Genomic DNA, 22324 nt, shown 5'->3' with positions numbered 1-22324 from the left:
TTTATACAGCTCAAAATTAGTGTACAAAGACTGTAAGTGAGGTCTATACTGCTTATGTTTACAATTGAGGCCGAATTTCTCAAGCGTCTTTTGGTGAATCAATTAATATCCTGACGGTTCCAGTACATACTTGTAAGAAAACTCATTAATTGTGGTATAACTCTTAAAATACGCATTTAGAGTTTCCACAAATGATTTAAAACTTGTAATAAGCACTTGAAATAAAAGTAAGTAGGTTCTTACTACATACCCTGCCATTTTCAATCACTGACATTACCTGTGGAAAGCAGGGAAATGACCAGAAAACAGAAAATATTTACAACTCAGGGCACTTTAGGGAGTGTTTTCACTTGAATTTGCTTTCAAACACTAGGAATTCATGGTTATACAGCTCAAAATTAGTGTAGAAAGACTGTAAGTGAGGACTATACTGCTTATGTTTACAATTGAGGCCGAATTTCTCAAGCGTTTTTTTGTGTGAAAGACTCAATAACCTGTCGGTTCCAGTACATACTTTTAAGATAACTGTCTAATTGTAGTATAACTCTTAAAATACGCATTTAGAGCTTCCAAAAATTATTTCAAACTTGTAATAAGCCCTTGAAATAAAAGTAAGTAGGATCTTACTACATACCCTGCCGTTTTCAATCACTGACATTACCCGTGGAAAGCAGGGAAATGACCAGAAAACTGAAAATATTTACAACTCCGAGCACTTTACCGAGCGTTTTCACTTGAATTTGCTTTCAAGTACTAGGAATTCATGTTTATACAGCTCAAAATTAGTGTACGAACACTGTAAGTGAGGTCTATACTGCTTATGTTTACAATTTAGGCCGAATTTCTCGAGCGTCTTTTTCGTGATTCAGTTAATATCCTCACGGTTCCAGTACATACTTGTAAGAAAACTCATTAATTGAGGTATAACTCTTAAAATACGCATTTAGAGTTTCCAAAAATGATTTAAAACTTGTAATAAGCAATTGAAATAAAAGTAAGTATGTTCTTACTACATACCCTGCAGTTTTCAATCACTGGCATTGCCTGTGGAAAGCAGGGAAATGACCACAAATCTGATAATATTTACAAATACGGCCACTTTAGCGAGCGTTTTCACTTGAATTTGCTTTCAAATCCTGGGAATTCATGTTTATACAGCTCAAAATTAGTGTAGAAAGACTGTAAGTGAGGACTATACTGCTTATGTTTACAATTGAGGCCGAATTTCTCTAGCGTCTTTTTGGTGAAAGACCCATCACCTGTCGGTTCCAGTACATACTTTTAAGATAACTGTCTAATTGTAGTATAACTCTTAAAATACACATTTAGAGTTTCCAGAAATTATTTAAAACTTGTAATAAGGCCATGAAATAAAAGTAAGTAGGTTCTTACTACATACCCTGCCGTTTTCAATCACTGACATTACCCGTGGAAAGCAGGGAAATGACCAGAAAACTGAAAATATATACAACTCCGGGCACTTTACCGAGCGTTTATACTTAAATTTGCTTTCAAATACTAGGAATTCATGGTTATACAGCTCAAAATTAGTGTAGGAAGACTGTAAGTGAGGACTATACTGCTTATGTTTACAATTGAGGCCGAATTTCTGGAGCGTCATTTTGGTGAATCAGTCAATATCCTGACGTTTCCAGTACATACTTGTAAGAAAACTGTCTAATTGTTGTACAACTCTTAAAATACGCATTTAGAGTTTCCAGTAATGATTAAAATCCTGTAACAAACACTTGAAATAAAAGTAAGTAGATTATTACTACATACCCTGGCGTATTCAATCACTGACATTACCCGTGGAAAGCAGGGAAATGACCAGAAAACTGAAAATATTTACAACTCCGGGCACTTTACCGAGCGTTTTCACTTGAATTTGCTTTCACAAACTAGGAATTCATGTTTATACAGCTCAAAATTAGTGTACAAAGATTGTAAGTGAGGTCTATACTGCTTATGTTTACAATTTAGGCCGAATTTCTCAAGCGTCTTTTTGGTGAATCAGTTAATATCCTGACGGTTCCAGTACATACTTGTAGGAAAACTCTCTAATTGTGGTATAACTCTTAGAATACGCATTTAGAGTTTCCAGAAATGATTTAAAACTTGTAATACGCACTTGAAATAAAAGTAAGTAGGTTCTTACTACATACCCTGCCATTTTCAATCACTGACATTACCTGTGGAAAGCAGGGAAATGACCAGAAAACAGAAAATGTTTACAACTCCGGGCACTTTAGGGAGTGTTTTCACTTGAATTTGCTTTCAAATACTAGGAATTCATGTTTATACAGCTCAAAATTAGTGTAGAAAGACTGTAAGTGAGGACTATACTGCTTATGTTTACAACTGAGGCCGAATTTCTCGAGCGTCTTTTTGGTGAATCAGTTAATATCCTGACGGTTCCAGTACATACTTGCAAGAAAACTCTCTAATTGTGGTATAACTCTTAAAATACGTATTTAGAGTTTCCAAAAATGATTTAAAACTTGTAATAAGCACTTGAAATAAAAGTAAGTAGGTTCTTACTACATAGCCTGCAGTTTTCAATCACTAACATTGCCCGTGGAAAGCATTGAAATGACCACAAATCTAATAATATATACAAATACGGCCACTTTAGCGAGCGTTTTCACTTGAATTTGCTTTCAAATACTAGGAATTCATGTTTATACAGTTCAAAATTAGTGTAGAAAGACTGTGAGGACTATATTGCTTATGTTTCCATTTGAGGCCGAATTTCTCTAGCGTCTTTTTGGTGAATCAGTCAATATCCTGACGGTTCCAGTATATACTTGTAAGAAAACTCTCTAATTGTGGTATAACTCTTAGAATACGCATTTGGAGTTTCCAGAAATGATTTAAAACTTGTAATAAGCACTTGAAATAAAAGTAAGTATGTTCTTACTACATACCCTGCCATTTTCAATCACTGACATTACCTGTGGAAAGCAGGGATATGACCAGAAAAATGAAAATATTTACAACTCCGGGCACTTTAGGGAGTGTTTTCACTTGAATTTGCTTTCAAATACTAGGAATTCATGGTCATACAGCTCAAAATTAGTTTAGAAAGACTGTAAGTGTGGACTATACTGCTTATGTTTACAATTGAGGCCGAATTTCTCTAGCGTCTTTTTGGTGAAAGACTCAAACACCTGTCGGTTCCAGTACATACTTTTAAGATAACTGTCTAATTGTAGTATAACTCTTAAAATACGCATTTAGAGCTTCCAGAAATTATTTTAAACTTGTAATAAGCCCTTGAAATAAAAGTAAGTAGGATCTTACTACATACCCTGCCGTTTTCAATCACTGACATTACCCGTGGAAAGCAGGGAAATGACCAGAAAACTGAAAATATTTACAAGTCAGGGCACTTTACAGAGCGTTTTCACTTGAATTTGCTTTCAAATACTAGGAATTCATGTTTTTACAGCTCAAAATTAGTGTACTAACACTGTAAGTGAGGTCTATAGTGCTTATGTTTACAATTGAGGCCGAATTTCTCGAGCGTCTTTTTCGTGAATCAGTTAATATCCTGACGGTTCCAGTACATACTTGTAAGAAAACTCATTAATTGTAGTATAACTCATAAAATACGCATTTAGAGTTTCCAGAAATTATTTAAAACTTGTAATAAGCCCTTGAAATAAAAGTAAGTAGGTTCTTACTACATTCCCTGCCGTTTTCAATCACTGACATTACCCGTGGAAAGCAGGGAAATGAACAGAAACCTGAAAATATATACAACTCCGGGCACTTTACCGAGCGTTTTCACTTGAATATGCTTTCAAATACTAGGAATTCATGTTTATACAGCTCAAAATTAGTGTAGGAAGTCTGTAAGTGAGGACTATACTGCTTATGTTTACAATTGAGGCCGAATTTCTCAAGCGTCTTTTTGGTGAATCAGTTAATATCCTGACGGTTACAGTACATACTTGTAGGAAAACTCTCTAATTGTGGTATAACTCTTAGAATACGCATTTAGAGTTTCCAGAAATGATTTAAAACTTGTAATACGCACTTGAAATAAAAGTAAGTAGGTTCTTACTACATACCCTGCCATTTTCAATCACTGACATTACCTGTGGAAAGCAGGGAAATGACCAGAAAACAGAAAATGTTTACAACTCCGGGCACTTTAGGGAGTGTTTTCACTTGAATTTGCTTTCAAATACTAGGAATTCATGTTTATACAGCTCAAAATTAGTGTAGAAAGACTGTAAGTGAGGACTATACTGCTTATGTTTACAACTGAGGCCGAATTTCTCTAGCGTCTTTTTGGTGAATCAGTCAATATCCTGACGGTTCCAGTATATACTTGTAAGAAAACTCTCTAATTGTGGTATAACTCTTAGAATACGCATTTAGAGTTTCCAGAAATGATTTAAAACTTGTAATAAGCACTTGAAATAAAAGTAAGTAGGTTCTTACTACATACCCTGCCATTTTCAATCACTGACATTACCTGTGGAAAGCAGGGATATGACCAGAAAACAGAAAATATTTACAACTCCGGGCACTTTAGGGAGTGTTTTCACTTGAATTTGCTTTCAAATACTAGGAATTCATGGTTATACAGCTCAAAATTAGTTTAGAAAGACTGTAAGTGTGGACTATACTGCTTATGTTTACAATTGAGGCCGAATTTCTCTAGCGTCTTTTTGGTGAAAGACTCAAACACCTGTCGGTTCCAGTACATACTTTTAAGATAACTGTCTAATTGTAGTATAACTCTTAAAATACGCATTTAGAGCTTCCAGAAATTATTTTAAACTTGTAATAAGCCCTTGAAATAAAAGTAAGTAGGATCTTACTACATACCCTGCCGTTTTCAATCACTGACATTACCCGTGGAAAGCAGGGAAATGACCAGAAAACTGAAAATATTTACAAGTCCGGGCACTTTACAGAGCGTTTTCACTTGAATTTGCTTTCAAATACTAGGAATTCATGTTTTTACAGCTCAAAATTAGTGTACTAACACTGTAAGTGAGGTCTATAGTGCTTATGTTTACAATTGAGGCCGAATTTCTCGAGCGTCTTTTTCGTGAATCAGTTAATATCCTGACGGTTCCAGTACATACTTGTAAGAAAACTCATTAATTGTAGTATAACTCATAAAATACGCATTTAGAGTTTCCAGAAATTATTTAAAACTTGTAATAAGCCCTTGAAATAAAAGTAAGTAGGTTCTTACTACATTCCCTGCCGTTTTCAATCACTGACATTACCCGTGGAAAGCAGGGAAATGAACAGAAACCTGAAAATATATACAACTCCGGGCACTTTACCGAGCGTTTTCACTTGAATATGCTTTCAAATACTAGGAATTCATGTTTATACAGCTCAAAATTAGTGTAGGAAGTCTGTAAGTGAGGACTATACTGCTTATGTTTACAATTGAGGCCGAATTTCTCAAGCGTCTTTTTGGTGAATCAGTTAATATCCTGACGGTTACAGTACATACTTGTAGGAAAACTCTCTAATTGTGGTATAACTCTTAGAATACGCATTTAGAGTTTCCAGAAATGATTTAAAACTTGTAATACGCACTTGAAATAAAAGTAAGTAGGTTCTTACTACATACCCTGCCATTTTCAATCACTGACATTACCTGTGGAAAGCAGGGAAATGACCAGAAAACAGAAAATGTTTACAACTCCGGGCACTTTAGGGAGTGTTTTCACTTGAATTTGCTTTCAAATACTAGGAATTCATGTTTATACAGCTCAAAATTAGTGTAGAAAGACTGTAAGTGAGGACTATACTGCTTATGTTTACAACTGAGGCCGAATTTCTCTAGCGTCTTTTTGGTGAATCAGTCAATATCCTGACGGTTCCAGTATATACTTGTAAGAAAACTCTCTAATTGTGGTATAACTCTTAGAATACGCATTTAGAGTTTCCAGAAATGATTTAAAACTTGTAATAAGCACTTGAAATAAAAGTAAGTAGGTTCTTACTACATACCCTGCCATTTTCAATCACTGACATTACCTGTGGAAAGCAGGGATATGACCAGAAAACAGAAAATATTTACAACTCCGGGCACTTTAGGGAGTGTTTTCACTTGAATTTGCTTTCAAATACTAGGAATTCATGGTTATACAGCTCAAAATTAGTTTAGAAAGACTGTAAGTGAGGACTATACTGCTTATGTTTACAATTGAGGCCGAATTTCTCTAGCGTCTTTTGGTGAAAGACTCAAACACCTGTCGGTTCCAGTACATACTTTTAAGACAACTGTCTAATTGTAGTATAACTCTTAAAATACGCATTTAGAGCTTCCAGAAATTATTTAAAACTTGTAATAAGCCCTTGAAATAAAAGTAAGTAGGTTCTTACTACATACCCTGCCGTTTTCAATCACTGACATTACCCGTGGAAAGCAGGGAAATGACCAGAAAACTGAAAATATATACAACTCCGGGCACTTTACCGAGCGTTTTCACTTGAATATGCTTTCAAATACTAGGAATTCATTTTTATACAGCTCAAAATTAGCGTAGGAAGTCTGTAAGTGAGGACTATACAGCTTATGTTTACAATTGAGGCCGAATTTCTCGAACGTCTTTTTGGTGAATCAGTTAATATCGTGATGGTTCCAGTACATACTTGTAAGAAAACTCTCTAATTGTGGTATAACTCTTAAAATAGGCATTTAGAGTTTCCAGAAATGATTTAAAACTTGTAATAAGCACTTGAAATAAAAGTAAGTAGGTTCTTACTACATACCCTGCAGTTTTCAATCACTGATATTACCTGTGGAAACCAGAGAAATGACCAGAAAACTGATAATATTTAAAACTACGGCCACTTTAGCAAGCGTTTTCACTTGAATTTGCTTTCAAATACTAGGAATTCATGGTTATACAGCTCAAAATTAGTGTAGGAAGACTGTAAGTGAGGACTATACTGCTTATGTTTACAATTGAGGCCGAATTTCTGGAGCGTCATTTTGGTGAATCAGTTAATATCGTGACGGTTCCAGTACATACTTGTAAGAAAACTCTCTAATTGTGATATAACTCTTAAAATACGCATTTAGAGTTTCCAGAAATGATTTAAAACTTGTAATAAGCACTTGAAATAAAACTAAGTAGGTTCTTACTACATACCCTGCAGTTTTCAATCACTGATATTACGTGTGGAAACCAGGGAAATGACCAGAAAACTGATAATATTTAAAACTACGACCACTTTAGCGAGCGTTTTCACTTGAATTTGCTTTCAAATACTAGGAATTCATGGTTGTACAGCTCAGTTAATATCCTGACCGTTCCAGTACATACTTGTAAGAAAACTGTCTAATTGTGGTACATCTTAAAATACGCATTTAGAGTTTCCAGGAATGATTAAAAGCCTGTAACAAACACTTGAAATAAAAGTAAGTAGATTATTACTACATACCCTGGCGTATTCAATCACTGACATTACCCTTGGAAAGCAGGGAAATGACCAGAAAACTGAAAATATTTACAACTCCGGGCACTTTACCGAGCGTTTTCACTTGAATTTGCTTTCACAAACTAGGAATTCATGTTTATACAGCTCAAAATTAGTGTACAAAGATTGTAAGTGAGGTCTATACTGCTTATGTTTACAATTTAGGCCGAATTTCTCAAGCGTCTTTTTGGTGAATCAGTTAATATCCTGACGGTTCCAGTACATACTTGTAGGAAAACTCTCTAATTGTGGTATAACTCTTAGAATACGCATTTAGAGTTTCCAGAAATGATTTAAAACTTGTAATACGCACTTGAAATAAAAGTAAGTGAAAGACTCAAACACCTGTCGGTTCCAGTACATACTTTTAAGATAACTGTCTAATTGTAGTATAACTCTTAAAATACGCATTTAGAGTTTCCAGAAATTATTTAAAACTTGTAATAAGCCCTTGAAATAAAAGTAAGTAGGTTCTTACTACATACCCTGCCGTTTTCAATCACTGACATTACCCGTGGAAAGCAGGGAAATGATCAGAAAACTGAAAATATTTACAACTCCGGCCACTTTAGGGAGTGTTTTCACTTGAATTTGCTTTCAAGTACTAGGAATTCATGTTTATACAGCTAAAATTAGTGTAGAAAGACTGTAAGTGAGGACTATAATGCTTATGTTTATAATTGAGGCCGAATTTCTCTAGCGTCTTCTTAGTGAATCAGTTAATATCCTGACGGTTCCAGTCATACTTGTAGGAAAACTCTCTAATTGTGGTATAACTCTGAAAATACGCTTTTAGAGTTTCCAGAAATGATTTAAAACTTGTAATAAGCACTTGAAATAAAAGTAAGTAGGTTCTTAATACATACCCTGCAGTTTTCAATCCCTGATATTACCTGTGGAAACCAGGGAAATGACCAGAAAACTGATAATATTTAAAACTACGGCCACTTTAGCGAGCGTTTTCACTTGAATTTGCTTTCAAATGCTAGGAATTCATGTTTATACAGCTCAAAATTAGTGTAGGAAGTCTGTGAGGACTGTACTGCTTATGTTAACAACTGAGGCTGAATTTCTCTAGCGTCTTTTTGGTGAAAGAGTCAATAACCTGTCGGTTCCAGTACATACTTTTAAGATAACAGTCTAATTGTAGTATAACTCTTAAAATACACATTTAGAGTTTCCAGAAATTATTTAAAACTTGTAATAAGCCCTTGAAATAAAAGTAAGTAGATTCTTACTACATACCCTGCAGTTTTCAATCACTGACATTACCCGTGGAAAGCAGGGAAATGACCAGAAAACTGAAAATATATACAACTCCGGGCACTTTACCGAGCGTTTTCACTTGAATATGCTTTCAAATACTAGGAATTCATGTTTATACAGCTCAAAATTAGTGTAGGAAGTCTGTAAGTGAGGACTATACTGCTTATGTTTACAATTGAGGCCGAATTTCTCAAGCGTCTTTTTGGTGAATCAGTTAATATCCTGACGGTTACAGTACATACTTGTAGGAAAACTCTCAAATTGTGGTATAACTCTTAGAATACGCATTTAGAGTTTCCAGAAATGATTTAAAACTTGTAATACGCACTTGAAATAAAAGTAAGTAGGTTCTTACTACATACCCTGCCATTTTCAATCACTGACATTACCTGTGGAAAGCAGGGAAATGACCAGAAAACAGAAAATGTTTACAACTCCGGGCACTTTAGGGAGTGTTTTCACTTGAATTTGCTTTCAAATACTAGGAATTCATGTTTATACAGCTCAAAATTAGTGTAGAAAGACTGTAAGTGAGGACTATACTGCTTATGTTTACAACTGAGGCCGAATTTCTCTAGCGTCTTTTTGGTGAATCAGTCAATATCCTGACGGTTCCAGTATATACTTGTAAGAAAACTCTCTAATTGTGGTATAACTCTTAGAATACGCATTTAGAGTTTCCAGAAATGATTTAAAACTTGTAATAAGCACTTGAAATAAAAGTAAGTAGGTTCTTACTACATACCCTGCCATTTTCAATCACTGACATTACCTGTGGAAAGCAGGGATATGACCAGAAAACAGAAAATATTTACAACTCCGGGCACTTTAGGGAGTGTTTTCACTTGAATTTGCTTTCAAATACTAGGAATTCATGGTTATACAGCTCAAAATTAGTTTAGAAAGACTGTAAGTGAGGACTATACTGCTTATGTTTACAATTGAGGCCGAATATCTCTAGCGTCTTTTGGTGAAAGACTCAAACACCTGTCGGTTCCAGTACATACTTTTAAGATAACTGTCTAATTGTAGTATAACTCTTTAAATACGCATTTAGAGCTTCCAGAAATTATTTAAAACTTGTAATAAGCCCTTGAAATAAAAGTAAGTAGGTTCTTACTACATACCCTGCCGTTTTCAATCACTGACATTACCCGTGGAAAGCAGGGAAATGACCAGAAAACTGAAAATATATACAACTCCGGGCACTTTACCGAGCGTTTTCACTTGAATATGCTTTCAAATACTAGGAGTTCATGTTTATACAGCTCAAAATTAGCGTAGGAAGTCTGTAAGTGAGGACTATACAGCTTATGTTTACAATTGAGGCCGAATTTCTCGAACGTCTTTTTGGTGAATCAGTTAATATCGTGATGGTTCCAGTACATACTTGTAAGAAAACTCTCTAATTGTGGTATAACTCTTAAAATAGGCATTTAGAGTTTCCAGAAATGATTTAAAACTTGTAATAAGCACTTGAAATAAAAGTAAGTAGGTTCTTACTACATACCCTGCAGTTTTCAATCACTGATATTACCTGTGGAAACCAGAGAAATGACCAGAAAACTGATAATATTTAAAACTACGGCCACTTTAGCAAGCGTTTTCACTTGAATTTGCTTTCAAATACTAGGAATTCATGGTTATACAGCTCAAAATTAGTGTAGGAAGACTGTAAGTGAGGACTATACTGCTTATGTTTACAATTGAGGCCGAATTTCTGGAGCGTCATTTTGGTGAATCAGTCAATATCCTGACGGTTCCAGTACATACTTGTAAGAAAACTGTCTAATTGTGGTACAACTCTTAAAATACGCATTTAGAGTTTCCAGGAATGAATAAAATCCTGTAACAAACACTTGAAATAAAAGTAAGTAGATTATTACTACATACCCTGGCATTTTCAATCACTGACATTACCCGTGGAAAGCAGCGAAATGACCAGAAAACTGAAAATATTAAAACTCCGGGCACTTTACCGAGCGTTTTCACTTGAATTTTCTTTCAAAAACTAGGAATTCATGTTTATACAGCTCAAAATTAGTGTACAAAGACTGTAAGTGAGGTCTATACTGCTTATGTTTACAATTTAGGCCGAATTTCTCAAGCGTCTTTTTCGTGAATCAGTTAATATCCTGACGGTTCCAGTACATACTTGTAGGAAAACTCTCTAATTGTCGTATAACTCTTAGAATACGCATTTAGAGTTTCCAGAAATGATTTAAAACTTGTAATACGCACTTGAAATAAAAGTAAGTAGGTTCTTACTACATACCCTGCCATTTTCAATCACTGACATTACCTGTGGAAAGCAGGGAAATGACCAGAAAACAGAAAATGTTTACAACTCCGGGCACTTTAGGGAGTGTTTTCACTTGAATTTGTTTTCAAATACTAGGAATTCATGTTTATACAGCTCAAAATTAGTGTAGGAATTCTGTAAGTGAGGACTATACTGCTTATGTTTACAACTGAAGCCGAATTTCTCGAGCGTCTTTTTGGTGAATTAGTTAATATCCTGACCGTTCCAGTACATACTTGTAAGAAAACTGTCTAATTGTGGTACAACTCTTAAAATACGCATTTAGAGTTTCCAGGAATGATTAAAATCCTGTAACAAGCACTTGAAATAAAAGTAAGTAGATTATTACTACATACCCTGGCGTATTCAATCACTGACATTACCCGTGGAAAGCAGGGAAATGACCAGAAAACTGAAAATATTTACAACTCCGGGCACTTTAGGGAGTGTTTTCACTTGAATTTGCTTTCAAATCCTGGGAATTCATGTTTATACAGCTCAAAATTAGTGTAGAAAGACTGTAAGTGAGGATTATACTGCTTATGTTTACAATTGAGACCGAATTTCTCTAGCGTCTTTTTGGTGAAAGAGTCAATAACCTGTCGGTTCCAGTACATACTTTTAAGATAACTCTCTAATTGTAGTATAACTCCGAAAATACGCATTTAGAGTTTCCAGAAATGATTTAAAACTTGTAATAAGCACTTGAAATAAAAGTAAATAGGTTCTTACTACATACCCTGCAGTTTTCAATCACTGATATTACCTGTGGAAACCAGGGAAATGACCAGAAAACTGATAATATTTAAAACTACGGCCACTTTAGCGAGCGTTTTCACTTGAATTTGCTTTCAAATACTAGGAATTCATGTTTATACAGCTCAAAATTAGTGTAGGAAGTCTGTGAGGACTGTACTGCTTATGTTTACAAGTGAGGCTGAATTTCTCTAGCGTCTTTTTGGTGAAAGAGTCAATAACCTGTCGGTTCCAGTACATACTTTTAAGATAACTGTCTAATTGTGGTATAACTCTTAAAATACACATTTAGAGTTTCCAGAAATTATTTAAAACTTGTAATAAGCCCTTGAAATAAAAGTAAGTAGATTCTTACCACATACCCTGCAGTTTTCAATCACTGACATTACCCGTGGAAAGCAGGGAAATGACCAGAAAACTGAAAATATATACAACTCCGGGCACTTTACCGAGCGTTTTCACTTGAATATGCTTTCAAATACTAGGAATTCATGTTTATACAGCTCAAAATTTGTGCAGAAAGACTGTAAGTGAGGGCAATACTGCTTATGTTTACAATTGAGGCCGAATTTCTCGAACATCTTTTTTGTGAATCAGTTAATATCGTGACGATTCCAGTACATACTTGTAAGAAAACTCTCTAATTGTGGTATAACTCTTAAAATACGCATTTAGAGTTTCCAGAAATGATTTAAAACTTGTAATAAGCACTTGAAATAAAAGTAAGTAGGTTCTTACTACATACCCTGCAGTTTTCAATCACTGATATTACCTGTGGAAACCAGGGAAATGACCAGAAAACTGATAATATTTAAAACTACGGCCACTTTAGCGAGCGTTTTCACTTGAATTTGCTTTCAAATACTAGGAATTCATGTTTATACAGCTCAAAATTAGTGTAGGAAGTCTGTAAGTGAGGACTATACTGCTTATGTTTACAACTGAGGCCGAATTTCTCGAACGTCTTTTTGGTGAATCAGTTAATATCGTGACGGTTCCAGTACATACTTGTAAGAAAACTCTCTAATTGTGATATAACTCTTAAAATACGCATTTAGAGTTTCCAGAAATGATTTAAAACTTGTAATAAGCACTTGAAATAAAACTAAGTAGGTTCTTACTACATACCCTGCAGTTTTCAATCACTGATATTACGTGTGGAAACCAGGGAAATGACCAGAAAACTGATAATATTTAAAACTACGACCACTTTAGCGAGCGTTTTCACTTGAATTTGCTTTCAAATACTAGGAATTCATGGTTGTACAGCTCAGTTAATATCCTGACCGTTCCAGTACATACTTGTAAGAAAACTGTCTAATTGTGGTACATCTTAAAATACGCATTTAGAGTTTCCAGGAATGATTAAAAGCCTGTAACAAACACTTGAAATAAAAGTAAGTAGATTATTACTACATACCCTGGCGTATTCAATCACTGACATTACCCTTGGAAAGCAGGGAAATGACCAGAAAACTGAAAATATTTACAACTCCGGGCACTTTACCGAGCGTTTTCACTTGAATTTGCTTTCACAAACTAGGAATTCATGTTTATACAGCTCAAAATTAGTGTACAAAGATTGTAAGTGAGGTCTATACTGCTTATGTTTACAATTTAGGCCGAATTTCTCAAGCGTCTTTTTGGTGAATCAGTTAATATCCTGACGGTTCCAGTACATACTTGTAGGAAAACTCTCTAATTGTGGTATAACTCTTAGAATACGCATTTAGAGTTTCCAGAAATGATTTAAAACTTGTAATACGCACTTGAAATAAAAGTAAGTGAAAGACTCAAACACCTGTCGGTTCCAGTACATACTTTTAAGATAACTGTCTAATTGTAGTATAACTCTTAAAATACGCATTTAGAGTTTCCAGAAATTATTTAAAACTTGTAATAAGCCCTTGAAATAAAAGTAAGTAGGTTCTTACTACATACCCTGCCGTTTTCAATCACTGACATTACCCGTGGAAAGCAGGGAAATGATCAGAAAACTGAAAATATTTACAACTCCGGCCACTTTAGGGAGTGTTTTCACTTGAATTTGCTTTCAAGTACTAGGAATTCATGTTTATACAGCTAAAATTAGTGTAGAAAGACTGTAAGTGAGGACTATAATGCTTATGTTTATAATTGAGGCCGAATTTCTCTAGCGTCTTCTTAGTGAATCAGTTAATATCCTGACGGTTCCAGTCATACTTGTAGGAAAACTCTCTAATTGTGGTATAACTCTGAAAATACGCTTTTAGAGTTTCCAGAAATGATTTAAAACTTGTAATAAGCACTTGAAATAAAAGTAAGTAGGTTCTTACTACATACCCTGCCATTTTCAATCACTGACATTACCTGTGGAAAGCAGGGAAATGACCAGAAAACTGATAATATTTAAAACTACGGCCACTTTAGCGAGCGTTTTCACTTGAATTTGCTTTCAAATACTAGGAATTCATGTTTATACAGTTCAAAAATAGTGTAGAAAGACTGTGAGTACTATATTGCTTATGTTTCCAATTGAGGCCGAATTTCTCTAGCGTCTTTTTGGTGAAAGAGTCAATAACCTGTCGGTTCCAGTACATACTTTTAAGATAACAGTCTAATTGTAGTATAACTCTTAAAATACACATTTAGAGTTTCCAGAAATTATTTAAAACTTGTAATAAGCCCTTGAAATAAAAGTAAGTAGATTCTTACTACATACCCTGCAGTTTTCAATCACTGACATTACCCGTGGAAAGCAGGGAAATGACCAGAAAACTGAAAATATTTACAAATACGGCCACTTTAGCGAGCGTTTTCACTTGAAATTGCTTTCAAATACTAGGAATTCATGTTTATACAGCTCAAAATTAGTGTAGAAAGACTGTGAGGACTATATTGCTTATGTTTACAATTGAGGCCGAATTTATCTAGCGTCTTTTTGGTGAATCAGTCAATATCCTGACGGTTCCAGTATATACTTGTAAGAAAACTCTCTAATTGTGGTATAACTCTTAAAATACGCATTTAGAGTTTCCACAAATGATTTAAAACTTGTAATAAGCACTTGAAATAAAAGTAAGTAGGTTCTTACTACATACCCTGCCATTTTCAATCACTGACATTACCTGTGGAAAGCAGGGAAATGACCAGAAAACAGAAAATATTTACAACTCCGGGCACTTTAGGGAGTGTTTTCACTTGAATTTGCTTTCAAATACTAGGAATTCATGGTTATACAGCTCAAAATTAGTGTAGAAAGACTGTAAGTGAGGACTATACTGCTTATGTTTACAATTGAGGCCGAATTTCTCAAGCGTTTTTTTGTGTGAAAGACTCAATAACCTGTCGGTTCCAGTACATACTTTTAAGATAACTGTCTAATTGTAGTATAACTCTTAAAATACGCATTTAGAGCTTCCAAAAATTATTTCAAACTTGTAATAAGCCCTTGAAATAAAAGTAAGTAGGATCTTACTACATACCCTGCCGTTTTCAATCACTGACATTACCCGTGGAAAGCAGGGAAATGACCAGAAAACTGAAAATATTTACAACTCCGAGCACTTTACCGAGCGTTTTCACTTGAATTTGCTTTCAAGTACTAGGAATTCATGTTTATACAGCTCAAAATTAGTGTACGAACACTGTAAGTGAGGTCTATCCTGCTTATGTTTACAATTTAGGCCGAATTTCTCGAGCGTCTTTTTCGTGATTCAGTTAATATCCTCACGGTTCCAGTACATACTTGTAAGAAAACTCATTAATTGAGGTATAACTCTTAAAATACGCATTTAGAGTTTCCAAAAATGATTTAAAACTTGTAATAAGCAATTGAAATAAAAGTAAGTATGTTCTTACTACATACCATGCAGTTTTCAATCACTGGCATTGCCTGTGGAAAGCAGGGAAATGACCACAAATCTGATAATATTTACAAATACGGCCACTTTAGCGAGCGTTTTCACTTGAATTTGCTTTCAAATCCTGGGAATTCATGTTTATACAGCTCAAAATTAGTGTAGAAAGACTGTAAGTGAGGACTATACTGCTTATGTTTACAATTGAGGCCGAATTTCTCTAGCGTCTTTTTGGTGAAAGACCCATCACCTGTCGGTTCCAGTACATACTTTTAAGATAACTGTCTAATTGTAGTATAACTCTTAAAATACACATTTAGAGTTTCCAGAAATTATTTAAAACTTGTAATAAGGCCATGAAATAAAAGTAAGTAGGTTCTTACTACATACCCTGCCGTTTTCAATCACTGACATTACCCGTGGAAAGCAGGGAAATGACCAGAAAACTGAAAATATATACAACTCCGGGCACTTTACCGAGCGTTTATACTTAAATTTGCTTTCAAATACTAGGAATTCATGGTTATACAGCTCAAAATTAGTGTAGGAAGACTGTAAGTGAGGACTATACTGCTTATGTTTACAATTGAGGCCGAATTTCTGGAGCGTCATTTTGGTGAATCAGTCAATATCCTGACGTTTCCAGTACATACTTGTAAGAAAACTGTCTAATTGTTGTACAACTCTTAAAATACGCATTTAGAGTTTCCAGGAATGATTAAAATCCTGTAACAAACACTTGAAATAAAAGTAAGTAGATTATTACTACATACCCTGGCGTATTCAATCACTGACATTACCCGTGGAAAGCAGGGAAATGACCAGAAAACTGAAAATATTTACAACTCCGGGCACTTTACCGAGCGTTTTCACTTGAATTTGCTTTCACAAACTAGGAATTCATGTTTATACAGCTCAAAATTAGTGTACAAAGATTGTAAGTGAGGTCTATACTGCTTATGTTTACAATTTAGGCCGAATTTCTCAAGCGTCTTTTTGGTGAATCAGTTAATATCCTGACGGTTCCAGTACATACTTGTAGGAAAACTCTCTAATTGTGGTATAACTCTTAGAATACGCATTTAGAGTTTCCAGAAATGATTTAAAACTTGTAATACGCACTTGAAATAAAAGTAAGTAGGTTCTTACTACATACCCTGCCATTTTCAATCACTGACATTACCTGTGGAAAGCAGGGAAATGACCAGAAAACAGAAAATGTTTACAACTCCGGGCACTTTAGGGAGTGTTTTCACTTGAATTTGCTTTCAAATACTAGGAATTCATGTTTATACAGCTCAAAATTAGTGTAGAAAGACTGTAAGTGAGGACTATACTGCTTATGTTTACAACTGAGGCCGAATTTCTCGAGCGTCTTTTTGGTGAATCAGTTAATATCCTGACGGTTCCAGTACATACTTGCAAGAAAACTCTCTAATTGTGGTATAACTCTTAAAATACGTATTTAGAGTTTCCAAAAATGATTTAAAACTTGTAATAAGCACTTGAAATAAAAGTAAGTAGGTTCTTACTACATAGCCTGCAGTTTTCAATCACTGACATTGCCCGTGGAAAGCATTGAAATGACCACAAATCTAATAATATATACAAATACGGCCACTTTAGCGAGCGTTTTCACTTGAATTTGCTTTCAAATACTAGGAATTCATGTTTATACAGTTCAAAATTAGTGTAGAAAGACTGTGAGGACTATATTGCTTATGTTTCCAATTGAGGCCGAATTTCTCTAGCGTCTTTTTGGTGAATCAGTCAATATCCTGACGGTTCCAGTATATACTTGTAAGAAAACTCTCTAATTGTGGTATAACTCTTAGAATACGCATTTGGAGTTTCCAGAAATGATTTAAAACTTGTAATAAGCACTTGAAATAAAAGTAAGTAGGTTCTTACTACATACCCTGCCATTTTCAATCACTGACATTACCTGTGGAAAGCAGGGATATGACCAGAAAAATGAAAATATTTACAACTCCGGGCACTTTAGGGAGTGTTTTCACTTGAATTTGCTTTCAAATACTAGGAATTCATGGTCATACAGCTCAAAATTAGTTTAGAAAGACTGTAAGTGAGGACTATACTGCTTATGTTTACAATTGAGGCCGAATTTCTCTAGCGTCTTTTTGGTGAAAGACTCAAACACCTGTCGGTTCCAGTACATACTTTTAAGATAACTGTCTAATTGTAGTATAACTCTTAAAATACGCATTTAGAGCTTCCAGAAATTATTTTAAACTTGTAATAAGCCCTTGAAATAAAAGTAAGTAGGATCTTACTACATACCCTGCCGTTTTCAATCACTGACATTACCCGTGGAAAGCAGGGAAATGACCAGAAAACTGAAAATATTTACAAGTCCGGGCACTTTACAGAGCGTTTTCACTTGAATTTGCTTTCAAATACTAGGAATTCATGTTTTTACAGCTCAAAATTAGTGTACTAACACTGTAAGTGAGGTCTATTGTGCTTATGTTTACAATTGAGGCCGAATTTCTCGAGCGTCTTTTTCGTGAATCAGTTAATATCCTGACGGTTCCAGTACATACTTGTAAGAAAACTCATTAATTGTAGTATAACTCTTAAAATACGCATTTAGAGTTTCCAGAAATTATTTAAAACTTGTAATAAGCCCTTGAAATAAAAGTAAGTAGGTTCTTACTACATTCCCTGCCGTTTTCAATCACTGACATTACCCGTGGAAAGCAGGGAAATGAACAGAAACCTGAAAATATATACAACTCCGGGCACTTTACCGAGCGTTTTCACTTGAATATGCTTTCAAATACTAGGAATTCATGTTTATACAGCTCAAAATTAGTGTAGGAAGTCTGTAAGTGAGGACTATACTGCTTATGTTTACAACTGAGGCCGAATTTCTCTAGCGTCTTTTTGGTGAATCAGTCAATATCCTGACGGTTCCAGTATATACTTGTAAGAAAACTCTCTAATTGTGGTATAACTCTTAGAATACGCATTTAGAGTTTCCAGAAATGATTTAAAACTTGTAATAAGCACTTGAAATAAAAGTAAGTAGGTTCTTACTACATACCCTGCCATTTTCAATCACTGACATTACCTGTGGAAAGCAGGGATATGACCAGAAAACAGAAAATATTTCCAACTCCGGGCACTTTAGGGAGTGTTTTCACTTGAATTTGCTTTCAAATACTAGGAATTCATGGTTATACAGCTCAAAATTAGTTTAGAAAGACTGTAAGTGAGGACTATACTGCTTATGTTTACAATTGAGGCCGAATTTCTCTAGCGTCTTTTGGTGAAAGACTCAAACACCTGTCGGTTGCAGTACATACTTTTAAGACAACTGTCTAATTGTAGTATAACTCTTAAAATACGCATTTAGAGCTTCCAGAAATTATTTAAAACTTGTAATAAGCCCTTGAAATAAAAGTAAGTAGGTTCTTACTACATACCCTGCCGTTTTCAATCACTGACATTACCCGTGGAAAGCAGGGAAATGACCAGAAAACTGAAAATATATACAACTCCGGGCACTTTACCGAGCGTTTTCACTTGAATATGCTTTCAAATACTAGGAATTCATGTTTAGACAGCTCAAAATTAGCGTAGGAAGTCTGTAAGTGAGGACTATACAGCTTATGTTTACAATTGAGGCCGAATTTCTCGAACGTCTTTTTGGTGAATCAGTTAATATCGTGATGGTTCCAGTACATACTTGTAAGAAAACTCTCTAATTGTGGTATAACTCTTAAAATAGGCATTTAGAGTTTCCAGAAATGATTTAAAACTTGTAATAAGCACTTGAAATAAAAGTAAGTAGGTTCTTACTACATACCCTGCAGTTTTCAATCACTGATATTACCTGTGGAAACCAGGGAAATGACCAGAAAACTGATAATATTTAAAACTACGGCCACTTTAGCAAGCGTTTTCACTTGAATTTGCTTTCAAATACTAGGAATTCATGGTTATACAGCTCAAAATTAGTGTAGGAAGACTGTAAGTGAGGACTATACTGCTTATGTTTACAATTGAGGCCGAATTTCTGGAGCGTCATTTTGGTGAATCAGTCAATATCCTGACGGTTCCAGTACATACTTGTAAGAAAACTGTCTAATTGTGGTACAACTCTTAAAATACGCATTTAGAGTTTCCAGGAATGAATAAAATCTTGTAACTAACACTTGAAATAAAAGTAAGTAGATTATTACTACATACCCTGGCATTTTCAATCACTGACATTACCCGTGGAAAGCAGGGAAATGACCAGAAAACTGAAAATATTAAAACTCCGGGCACTTTACCGAGCGTTTTCACTTGAATTTTCTTTCAAAAACTAGGAATTCATGTTTATACAGCTCAAAATTAGTGTACAAAGACTGTAAGTGAGGTCTATACTGCTTATGTTTACAATTTAGGCCGAATTTCTCAAGCGTCTTTTTGGTGAATCAGTTAATATCCTGACGGTTCCAGTACATACTTGTAGGAAAACTCTCTAATTGTGGTATAACTCTTAAAATACGCATTTAGAGTTTCCAGAAATGATTTAAAACTTGTAATACGCACTTGAAATAAAAGTAAGTAGGTTCTTACTACATACCCTGCCATTTTCAATCACTGACATTACCTGTGGAAAGCAGGGAAATGACCAGAAAACAGAAAATGTTTACAACTCCGGGCACTTTAGGGAGTGTTTTCACTTGAATTTGTTTTCAAATACTAGGAATTCATGTTTATACAGCTCAAAATTAGTGTAGGAAGTCTGTAAGTGAGGACTATACTGCTTATGTTTACAACTGAAGCCGAATTTCTCGAGCGTCTTTTTGGTGAATTAGTTAATATCCTGACCGTTCCAGTACATACTTGTAAGAAAACTGTCTAATTGTGGTACAACTCTTAAAATACGCATTTAGAGTTTCCAGGAATGATTAAAATCCTGTAACAAACACTTGAAATAAAAGTAAGTAGATTATTACTACATACCCTGGCGTATTCAATCACTGACATTACCCGTGGAAAGCAGGGAAATGACCAGAAAACTGAAAATATTTACAACTCCGGGCACTTTAGGGAGTGTTTTCACTTGAATTTGCTTTCAAATCCTGGGAATTCATGTTTATACAGCTCAAAATTAGTGTAGAAAGACTGTAAGTGAGGATTATACTGCTTATGTTTACAATTGAGATCGAATTTCTCTAGCGTCTTTTTGGTGAAAGAGTCAATAACCTGTCGGTTCCAGTACATACTTTTAAGATAACTCTCTAATTGTAGTATAACTCCTAAAATACGCTTTTAGAGTTTCCAGAAATGATTTAAAACTTGTAATAAGCACTTGAAATAAAAGTAAGTAGGTTCTTACTACATACCCTGCAGTTTTCAATCACTGATATTACCTGTGGAAATCAGGGAAATGACCAGAAAACTGATAATATTTAAAACTACGGCCACTTTAGCGAGCGTTTTCACTTGAATTTGCTTTCAAATACTAGGAATTCATGTTTATACAGCTCAAAATTAGTGTAGGAAGTCTGTGAGGACTGTACTGCTTATGTTTACAACTGAGGCTGAATTTCTCTAGCGTCTTTTTGGTGAAAGAGTCAATAACCTGTCGGTTCCAGTACATACTTTTAAGATAACTGTCTAATTGTAGTATAACTCTTAAAATACACATTTAGAGTTTCCAGAAATTATTTAAAACTTGTAATAAGCCCTTGAAATAAAAGTAAGTAGATTCTTACTACATACCCTGCAGTTTTCAATCACTGACATTACCCGTGGAAAGCAGGGAAATGACCAGAAAACTGAAAATATATACAACTCCGGGCACTTTACCGAGCGTTTTCACTTGAATATGCTTTCAAATACTAGGAATTCATGTTTATACAGCTCAAAATTTGTGCAGAAAGACTGTAAGTGAGGACAATACTGCTTATGTTTACAATTGAGGCCGAATTTCTCGAACATCTTTTTTGTGAATCAGTTAATATCGTGACGATTCCAGTACATACTTGTAAGAAAACTCTCTAATTGTGGTATAACTCTTAAAATACGCATTTAGAGTTTCCAGAAATGATTTAAAACTTGTAATAAGCACTTGAAATAAAAGTAAGTAGGTTCTTACTACATACCCTGCAGTTTTCAATCACTGATATTACCTGTGGAAACCAGGGAAATGACCAGAAAACTGATAATATTTAAAACTACGGCCACTTTAGCGAGCGTTTTCACTTGAATTTGCTTTCAAATACTAGGAATTCATGGTTATACAGCTCAAAATTCGTGTAGGAAGTCTGTAAGTGAGGACTATACTGCTTATGTTTACAACTGAGGCCGAATTTCTCGAGCGTCTTTTTGGTGAATCAGTTAATATCCTGACCGTTCCAGTACATACTTGTAAGAAAACTGTCTAATTGTGGTACATCTTAAAATACGCATTTAGAGTTTCCAGGAATGATTAAAATCCTGTAACAAACACTTGAAATAAAAGTAAGTAGATTATTACTACATACCCTGGCGTATTCAATCACTGACATTACCCTTGGAAAGCAGGGAAATGACCAGAAAACTGAAAATATTTACAACTCCGGGCACTTTACCGAGCGTTTTCACTTGAATTTGCTTTCACAAACTAGGAATTCATGTTTATACAGCTCAAAATTAGTGTACAAAGATTGTAAGTGAGGTCTATACTGCTTAT

This window comes from Myotis nattereri, assembly GCF_964212035.1.
Source record: "Myotis nattereri genome assembly, chromosome: 8".
Taxonomy (NCBI): domain Eukaryota; kingdom Metazoa; phylum Chordata; class Mammalia; order Chiroptera; family Vespertilionidae; genus Myotis; species Myotis nattereri.
The sequence above is the reverse complement of the archived record's forward strand: the minus strand, read 5'-3'. Positions refer to the sequence as shown.